Source organism: Bison bison, unplaced genomic scaffold (assembly GCF_000754665.1).
Source record: "Bison bison bison isolate TAMUID 2011002044 unplaced genomic scaffold, Bison_UMD1.0 scf7180017864483, whole genome shotgun sequence".
NCBI classification, from domain to species: Eukaryota; Metazoa; Chordata; class Mammalia; order Artiodactyla; family Bovidae; genus Bison; species Bison bison.
In genome coordinates, this window is record NW_011495043.1 from 386,936 (window position 1) to 394,563 (window position 7,628).

The 7,628-nt window shown below is 46.7% G+C and overlaps 1 protein-coding gene across 1 annotated transcript in view; it reads left to right on the plus strand.

The window, feature by feature from the left end:
- ZC3H12D (zinc finger CCCH-type containing 12D) overlaps positions 1 to 7,628 on the plus strand; it is a 34,874-nt gene that overhangs the window by 2,716 nt on the left and 24,530 nt on the right. The window lies entirely within an intron of this gene.

Sequence of the window (7,628 nt, forward strand, 5' to 3'; positions counted from 1 at the left end):
CGCTGCCGGCAGCCCTGCGGCTCAAAGACCATCACAGCTGGGGGAGGTGGGGCGGGGGGCGGGCTGTGACTCGGGGCTCCAGAGAGCAGCCCCCCACCCTAGTGTTCTCCCTTATTTAGAAATTTTAAAAGGAAATGAAGTTATTTTAGAGTCTCAAGGGGGTAAAAAAGCCTCTGAAGTAGGTGAATTCTTTCAGTTAATTTCGTGTGAAAACAGCCCTCCCGTCCCACGCATACCCTACAAAACTCTGCTCAGAAAAGGAGCTCTGTTGAAGCTTGAGGGGTCTGTGAGGAGCTGCCAGGTCAGGGACCCCCCTCCCACTCCCCAGGAGAAAGGTTTTTCACTTCAAGAATGTCCGTGCTTCTGCCCTACCAGAACCCAAAGTGACAAAATAAACTCGGACTCTCCTCGTAACTGTTACTAGGTGACTCAAGAGAAGTCACCTGACCTGACCCAGTCATATTTTGACGTTTCCATTTCTGGGATGATAAGGTATTGCTGCTATCTTGAACCAAAGCTCAAAGCAACCCATTATTTGGAGCATCTACTTATCGTCCGTCTCTGCCATTTGCTAGCTGTATAGCCCTCACTCTGTACCACTCTGAACCTTAGTGTTTTCATCTGTGAGCAGGGAATACTTTTTTTATCCACCCTATTGACCCACCAGGGATAATGGGAAGTTTCAAGTAAGAGCCTCTGCAAGAATATGAGTGGAAACAATGAAGAAAAACGTGAATATAAGCTTTTATGTTCATATTGTCTGTACTGTCTTTCTTTCATTTTAGTTCCCTCCTTCTTTTCTTTCTCCCACCCTCTTCTCTCAAGCTTCCTGTCTCTTTCTTCCAAATCCAAATAAGGGCTACAGTGCATGCACAAAGAGCAGGGGAGGGGTGGGGTGGGAGTAACTAAAACCATCAGTCTGGGAGGACTTCTTGGAGGAGGTGACAGTGAGATTAGGTCTGGTGGAGAAGGGGCAGGGGTTCCACAGAGGGAAGAGCCTGGGGTGTGGTCTCCAGGTCTGAGACACGAGGGTCTTCTGGGGACAGCTCACAGTCCCTAGTGTGAGCTGGCCTACCAGATGGGTGAGTGTCATCTTCCTCTATGGAGATTGGGTCAAAGCTGGACCCTGGTCCAAGAAAACAATCACCCTGAAAGAAGAGAATGGCACTGGTCAGGGAAAAGGTGAGGCCGGACTAGAGGTACGTGGCCATGGAAACCAGAGAGGAGCTTGGACCTGGATGTGATCAGTCTTGCTTCTCATGCTGAGGGGCTTTGACATCTACTCTGAACAGGATGGAACGACATGGACATTTTGGGGGACACGGAAGTCTTAATCAATCTAGTCTAACTTGACTAGAGCAGTTGTGGGTGGGAGTGTGGTGAGGTGGCCCTCCCAGGAGCCCTGGGGAGATGACAACGTGGCCTGTCTCTGGCTGGGAGAGGCCGGCTCGTCCTTGGTCATCCAGCTCTGTGCGGGCCCCTCTGGCCTCGCCTTCCTCCTCCAACAAAGATAAGTCATTCCTCTCTTGAGTTTCGAAAGCACATTTTTCTGATAGAAAGTAACTGTGCTTATCATCATGATGTATGACTTGTTGTTTACATTTTTTTGTCTGTTTTCCTGAATAGATTGTAGAGAAATCACACTGTGGATTATTTTGTCTTTATAGAACTGGGTCCCAGTACATTGCCTGGTGCCTAGGAAGTGATCAGTAAGTGTTAGTTACATGAATGAAAGAATGAATGGATGGATGAATGAGTGAACTTGGACGGTGGTGGTGTGAGTGTAAAGGAGAGCATGATTATGGAAAACGTCAGGGAAGCAGAGTTAATGACTCATTGGATGTTGAAGTGTGGGAGAGGGATGAGTCAAAGCTGACTTCATGGTTGCTTCTATGGATCTCTGGGGGATGCCATTCAGTGAGATGGGAACTCAAGAAAAAATATTCCAGGAGGGAAGGTAATTTTAGCTTTGGGCATTTATTAAAGAAAAAGCTACTAAACTCTTCTAATATATGAGGCACTATGCCAGGTGCTGGCTTCCCTGGTGGCTCAGATAGTAAAGAATTTGCCTGCAATGTGCAATGTGGGTTCGAGCCCTGGGTTGGAAAGATCCCCTGGAGGAGGGCATGGCAACCCATTCCAGTATTCTTGGCTGGAGAATCCCCACAGACAGAGGAGCCTGGAGGGATGCAGGCCATGGGATCACAAAGTGTCAGACACGACTGAGCGACTAGAACACACATGCTCAGTGCTAGTGACTCTGAGACAGACAGGTCGGAAGGCAGTTCACAGTCTGAGAAGCAGATACCTGACAACTCCATATGCCTTACAGAGGTGTGTGCACATGCCTGGGACCTGAGAGGCCCAAGACACTCATTCTGTCAGGGAGTCAGGGATGACCAGTGTGAGCACATTTGAGCCAAATCTTTTTTTTTTTTTAAGTCGAATCTTGATTTTTGCTAAACCCAAAAGATCTCTCTGGGTAGACAGGACATCATATGCAAAAGTGCAATGATAGGAATATTCTGGAGTGGGGAGTAGAAAGAGCTTCAGTGTGGCTGGAGAGAAAGGGCCAGAGGGCAGTTGAGGGCAAGAGGTGGACGGGGGCCTGCAGTGCATCCTGACAGCTCAGCCATCTGCTTAGGAACTTGGTGTCTTTCTTGAGGTCAACACGGGGTAAGAGGGTGTTTCTAAGCAGGGGGTGACATGATCAGACTTGTTCTAGAAACTCAGTGCTGGCTACAAATGGGGGCTCAGCCAGAAGGGATGAAGGAGGGGCCCCTAGGAAGCTGTGGCCCACACTGGGGGTGGGATGCAGAAGGTAGGCATGGAGGCTTGGGTGGGGCTTGTGGGCAGGAGGTGGGTGTGAGAGGGGCCATGCTGAAGGAAGGAAAGACACAGGGCTTCTGTCGGGGGCCCTGGATGACATGTCTATAGGCCACCTACACGGAACCGTCTACATGGAAAAAGCTGTTGAAAAGCTCTGGATTTAAGAAGAGGGTTTTTGGTTTCAGAATTCCTTTCCAGTCTCACAAACTATTAAGGACCACCATCACCCCAATTTGTTTATGTGGTTTATATCTATCTGTCGATATGTACTTTATTAGAAACTAAAACTATGAAATTTAAAAATAATCATTTATTTTAAAAATCAGGGTAAACCAATCATATTTAATATAAATGATGTATTTTATGAGAAAGAACTCTATTTTCCAAACCTCCAAAATTTTTAAGAAGACTGGTACTGATTTATATTTTTGCAAATCTCTTTAATATTCAGCTTAATACAAGACAGCTGGCTTCTCATATCTGCTTCCATGTTCAAGCTGTTGGCAATATCACAGTGACATGTAGCTTCTGGGATACTTCATGGTACACTCGTGAGAGGATGAGTGGAAGAAAAAGCAAATTACAACTTAGCATTTATTAGGGAAATGGTTTTACCTTATACACTCCCTGTGAGGGTCTTGGGCTCCCTCTGGACCACACTTTGAGAATCACTGAAGCCGAACTCAGCAAATGTTCTGAGTTCCCACAGTGCTTTACCAAATGGCGCGCAGGGCATTTATCTCACAGGTTTACAGCTGTGTGTGCCTGGTGCTTAGCAAGAAGTCTGAACTGGAAGTGCAGTTGTAGGTTCATGGATCTAGGGGGCTGGTGGAGGGCATGAGGATTAGGGAAGATGGCTTGGGCAGGAGCCCGACATTGAACAAGGGACCAGAGGCTAAGCAAAGAGCTGGAAAGAAGTAGGAGACCCAGGCTAAGTTCTGCAACCTACGAGAGAAGAGAGTTTCAAGAAAGAGGTGGTCCAAAATTTTTGGATTTAAAATCCCAAGTAAGGATGTGGGCCACAGAGCCAAAAGCAGCAGAGAGGCTGCCCAAGGCAAGGAGTGGAAAGATGCTGCTGGCTTTGGCAGTTACGAGGTTACTGGTGACTTTGAGGGCAATTTCGGTATGGCAGTGATCAGTGGGCCAGGCAGGTAGCAACCGACTAGTGGTAGCTGTGGCAGAGGCCTCTCTATTCAGGAGTCAGTTCCGTCCCTCAGTCACGTCTGAATCTTTGTGACCCCATGGACCGCAGCACACTGGGCTCCCCTGTCCATCACCAACTCCCAGAGCTTGCTCAAACTCATGTCCATCGAGTCGGTGATGCCATCCAATCATCTCATCCTCTGTCATCCCCTTCTCCTCCTGCCTTCAATCGTTCCCAGCATCAGGGTCTTTTCCAAGGAGTCAGTTCTTTGCATCAGGTGGCCAAAGTATTGGAGTTTCAGCTTCAGCGTCAGTCCTTCCAATGAATATTCAGGGCTAAATTCCTTTACGATTGACTGGTTGGATCTCCTTGCAGTCCAAGGGACTCTCAAGAGTCTTCTCCAACACCACAGTTCAAAAACATCAATTCTTCGGCACTCAGCTTTCTTCACAGTCCAACTCTCACATCCATACATGACTACTGGAAAAACCATAGCTTTGACTAGACGGACCTTTATTGGCAAAGTAATGTCTCTGCTTTTTAATATGCCATCTAGTTTGGTCATAGCTTTTCTTCCAAGGAGCAAGCATCTTTTAATTTCATGGCTGCAGTCACCATCAACAGTGATTTTGGAACCCAAGAAAATAAAGTCTGTCACTATTTCCATTGTTTCCCCATCTACTTGCCATGAAGTAATGGGACCGGATGCCATGGTCTTAGTTTTCTGAATGTTGAGTTTTAGGCCAACTTTCTCACTGTCTTCTTTCACTTTCATTAAGAGGCTCTTTAGTTCTTCACTTTCTGCCATAAGGGTGGTGTCATCTGTGTATCTGAGGTTATTGATATTTCTCCTGGCAATCTTGATTCCAGCTTGTGCTTCATCCAGGCCGGCATTTCTCATGATGTACTCTGCACATAAGTTAAATAAGCAGGTGACAATATACAGCCTTGACATAGTGCTTTCCGATTTGGAACCAGTCTGTTGTCCCATATCCAGTTCTAACTGTTGCTTCCTGACCTGCATATAGATTTCTCAGGGGGCAGGTAAGTTGGTCTGGTATTCCCATCTCTTGAAGAATTATCCACAAAAATTTTCTAGCCAGGAGGCTGATTGACAAATGTCTGTGACCTGCCAGCCCCATCATGAGTTCTACTGAAGTTCTTGTATTAAGGGAGAGGTTCTGCAAGACAAGAGGAGGCCATGCTGGGAACCCAGAAGAGAGAGTGTTGCAGAGGATTCCAATAGGAGGCTAGGAACTGAAGATGAAGAGCCTGTAATACTGAGAAGAGGACGGGGTGGAATGACAGATGTGTGTGAATGTGTGTTGAGCACCGTTTGTAGGGGAAACATCAAAGACACCTGCATTTCCATCATTTGGCATATGGATAAACACCATACATTCTTTCATTTGGTCATTCATTTGACAAATATGCACTGAGATTCAGCTGTGCCAGGCACTGTTCTAAATACTGTGGATAGGGTGGGCAGCCAAACAGCTAAACTGTCAGGGAAAGATTTCCAAAATGACTCTTTAATAAGAGAAGCGACTTGCTGAATGATAAGTCCAGTATGATACTATTTGTGTAAAAACAACCTCTTTAAACAGAATGTGCATGTATCTGCTAGACATGCAAGAAAATGCAGAGATAAAGTGCTAGAAGCAGACAGGAGAGGCAAGTAGGGTTTGGGGTTTGTAGGAAGAGACATTATATATTTTCATACGCTATACTTCTACATTGTTTCAATTTTTCATAGTCTATAGATTTTCAGGATTATTTCTGTATTTTAAAAGTTTTTTGAAAGATATAGGTCTTTGTGAAAAGAGAGACCCAGTCTGAGCAGAGTGTTCCTTTTGACTCAGTCATATTTTCTTGTAAACATATGTCAGGCTGCACCCTCCTGCCCCCAACTACCCCAAAGGTGCAGGCCAGCAAGTGACGGCTGGGTGGAAAGAATCAAGTATGAGTTAGGACCTCTTATTTTAGAGGTTCAGTACTATCTGAATTAACTGCTATGGAAAACTGTGTTGGTGCACAGAGCTGAATTTTGGTCAAAGCATGTGTTTCTGGGAATAGAATTCACCAGAGAGTGTTTTCCTGTTTAATTCGAGGAGTGGTATTAGTTTGCTGTGGATGTCATAACAAAATACCACAGAGTTGGTTTTTATTTTGGATATATATGGGCTTCCCTAGTGACTCAGATGCTAAAGAATCTGTCTGCAATGCGGGAGACCCAGGTTCAATCCCTGGGTCAGGAAGATCCCCTGGAGAAAACCGTGGCAACCCACTCCAATATTCTTGCCTGGAGAATTCCATGGTCAGAGGAGCCTGGTGGACTACAGTCCAGGGTGTTGCAAAGAGTTGGATACTACTGAGTGACTAGCATTTTACGACCTATATATATTGTGTAAACAATCAGCCCTCCATATCCTCGAATTCAACCAATTGTGGATTAAAACTATTAAAAAAAAAAAAAGAATCCCAGAAGTTTCCTAGGCCCTGGGAGGCCTAGCCCCTCACCTGCCCCAGGCCCTGAAGAAGCCACCTTGCCTCCTGTCCCCCTTCCCTGGCCTGGTGGGGCCTGACTGAGGGGGAAGACTGACCCGCAGGGGAGGGGGAATCCCTACCTGCTGTTTCTTCCTCTGTCATCACTGACCCCCTTCTCCCCTGAACCCCTAATCATACTCAAAGAGTTCCTAAAGCCTGACACCTGCATCATACAAGCAAAACTTGACTTTCCCATGTTCCGGCAGCTATTTACATGGTATTACACTGTACTAGGTATTATAAGCAATGTAGAGAGGCTTTAGAGTCCTGGTGGATATGCTTAGGTTATATATAAGCACTATGCTGTTTTATATAAGGAACTTGAGCATCCATTCACGGAGTTTGATATCTTCAGTGGTCCTGCAACGTTTCCTGCAGCTGAGGGATGACTTTGTGTTAGTTGCTCTGTTGTGTCCAACTCTTTGTGATCCCATGGACCGTAGCTCACCAGGCTCCTCTGTCTATGGAATTCTCCAGGCAAGAATATTGGATGGGTAGACATTCCCTTCTCCAGGGCATCTTCTCGACCCAGGGGTCGAACCTGGGTCTCCCACATTGCAGGCAGATTCTTGACCACCTGATCCACCGTTTTTAAAATTTAACATTATCGCCATCATCATCATCACCTCCTCGAAGTTCTGGTGGCTGGAAGTCCAAGATCATGGTGTCAGCGGGCTGGTTTCTTCTGAGACCTCCTCCTCAGCTGGCTGTTGGCCTTTTCCCTCCACTGTGTTTCCTCATGGCCATGTGTGTCCAGCTGTCCTCTTTGTATGAGGACACCAGTCACATTCGATTAGGACCCACTCCACTGACCTCCTTTTAACATAATCACCTCTTTAAGACGTTATCTCTGAATAGACACATGCTGAGGGGTGGGGTGGGGATATAGGGCTTCAACATATGCACTTGGCGGAGACACAGTCCAGCCATAGCAGAGCCTCAGAAGCACTTCTGTGGCCTGTGCACGAGTGTCCTGAGATCTGGGTGGCCTGCTCAGGTGGGTGACCGTCATGAGGGCCGGGAGTGCGGTGAAGGCCTGGGAGCGCCCACTAGGAAAGGCAGCGAGATTGCATCTGCGGCTCACCAGCCACACCAGCAACTGAAACTC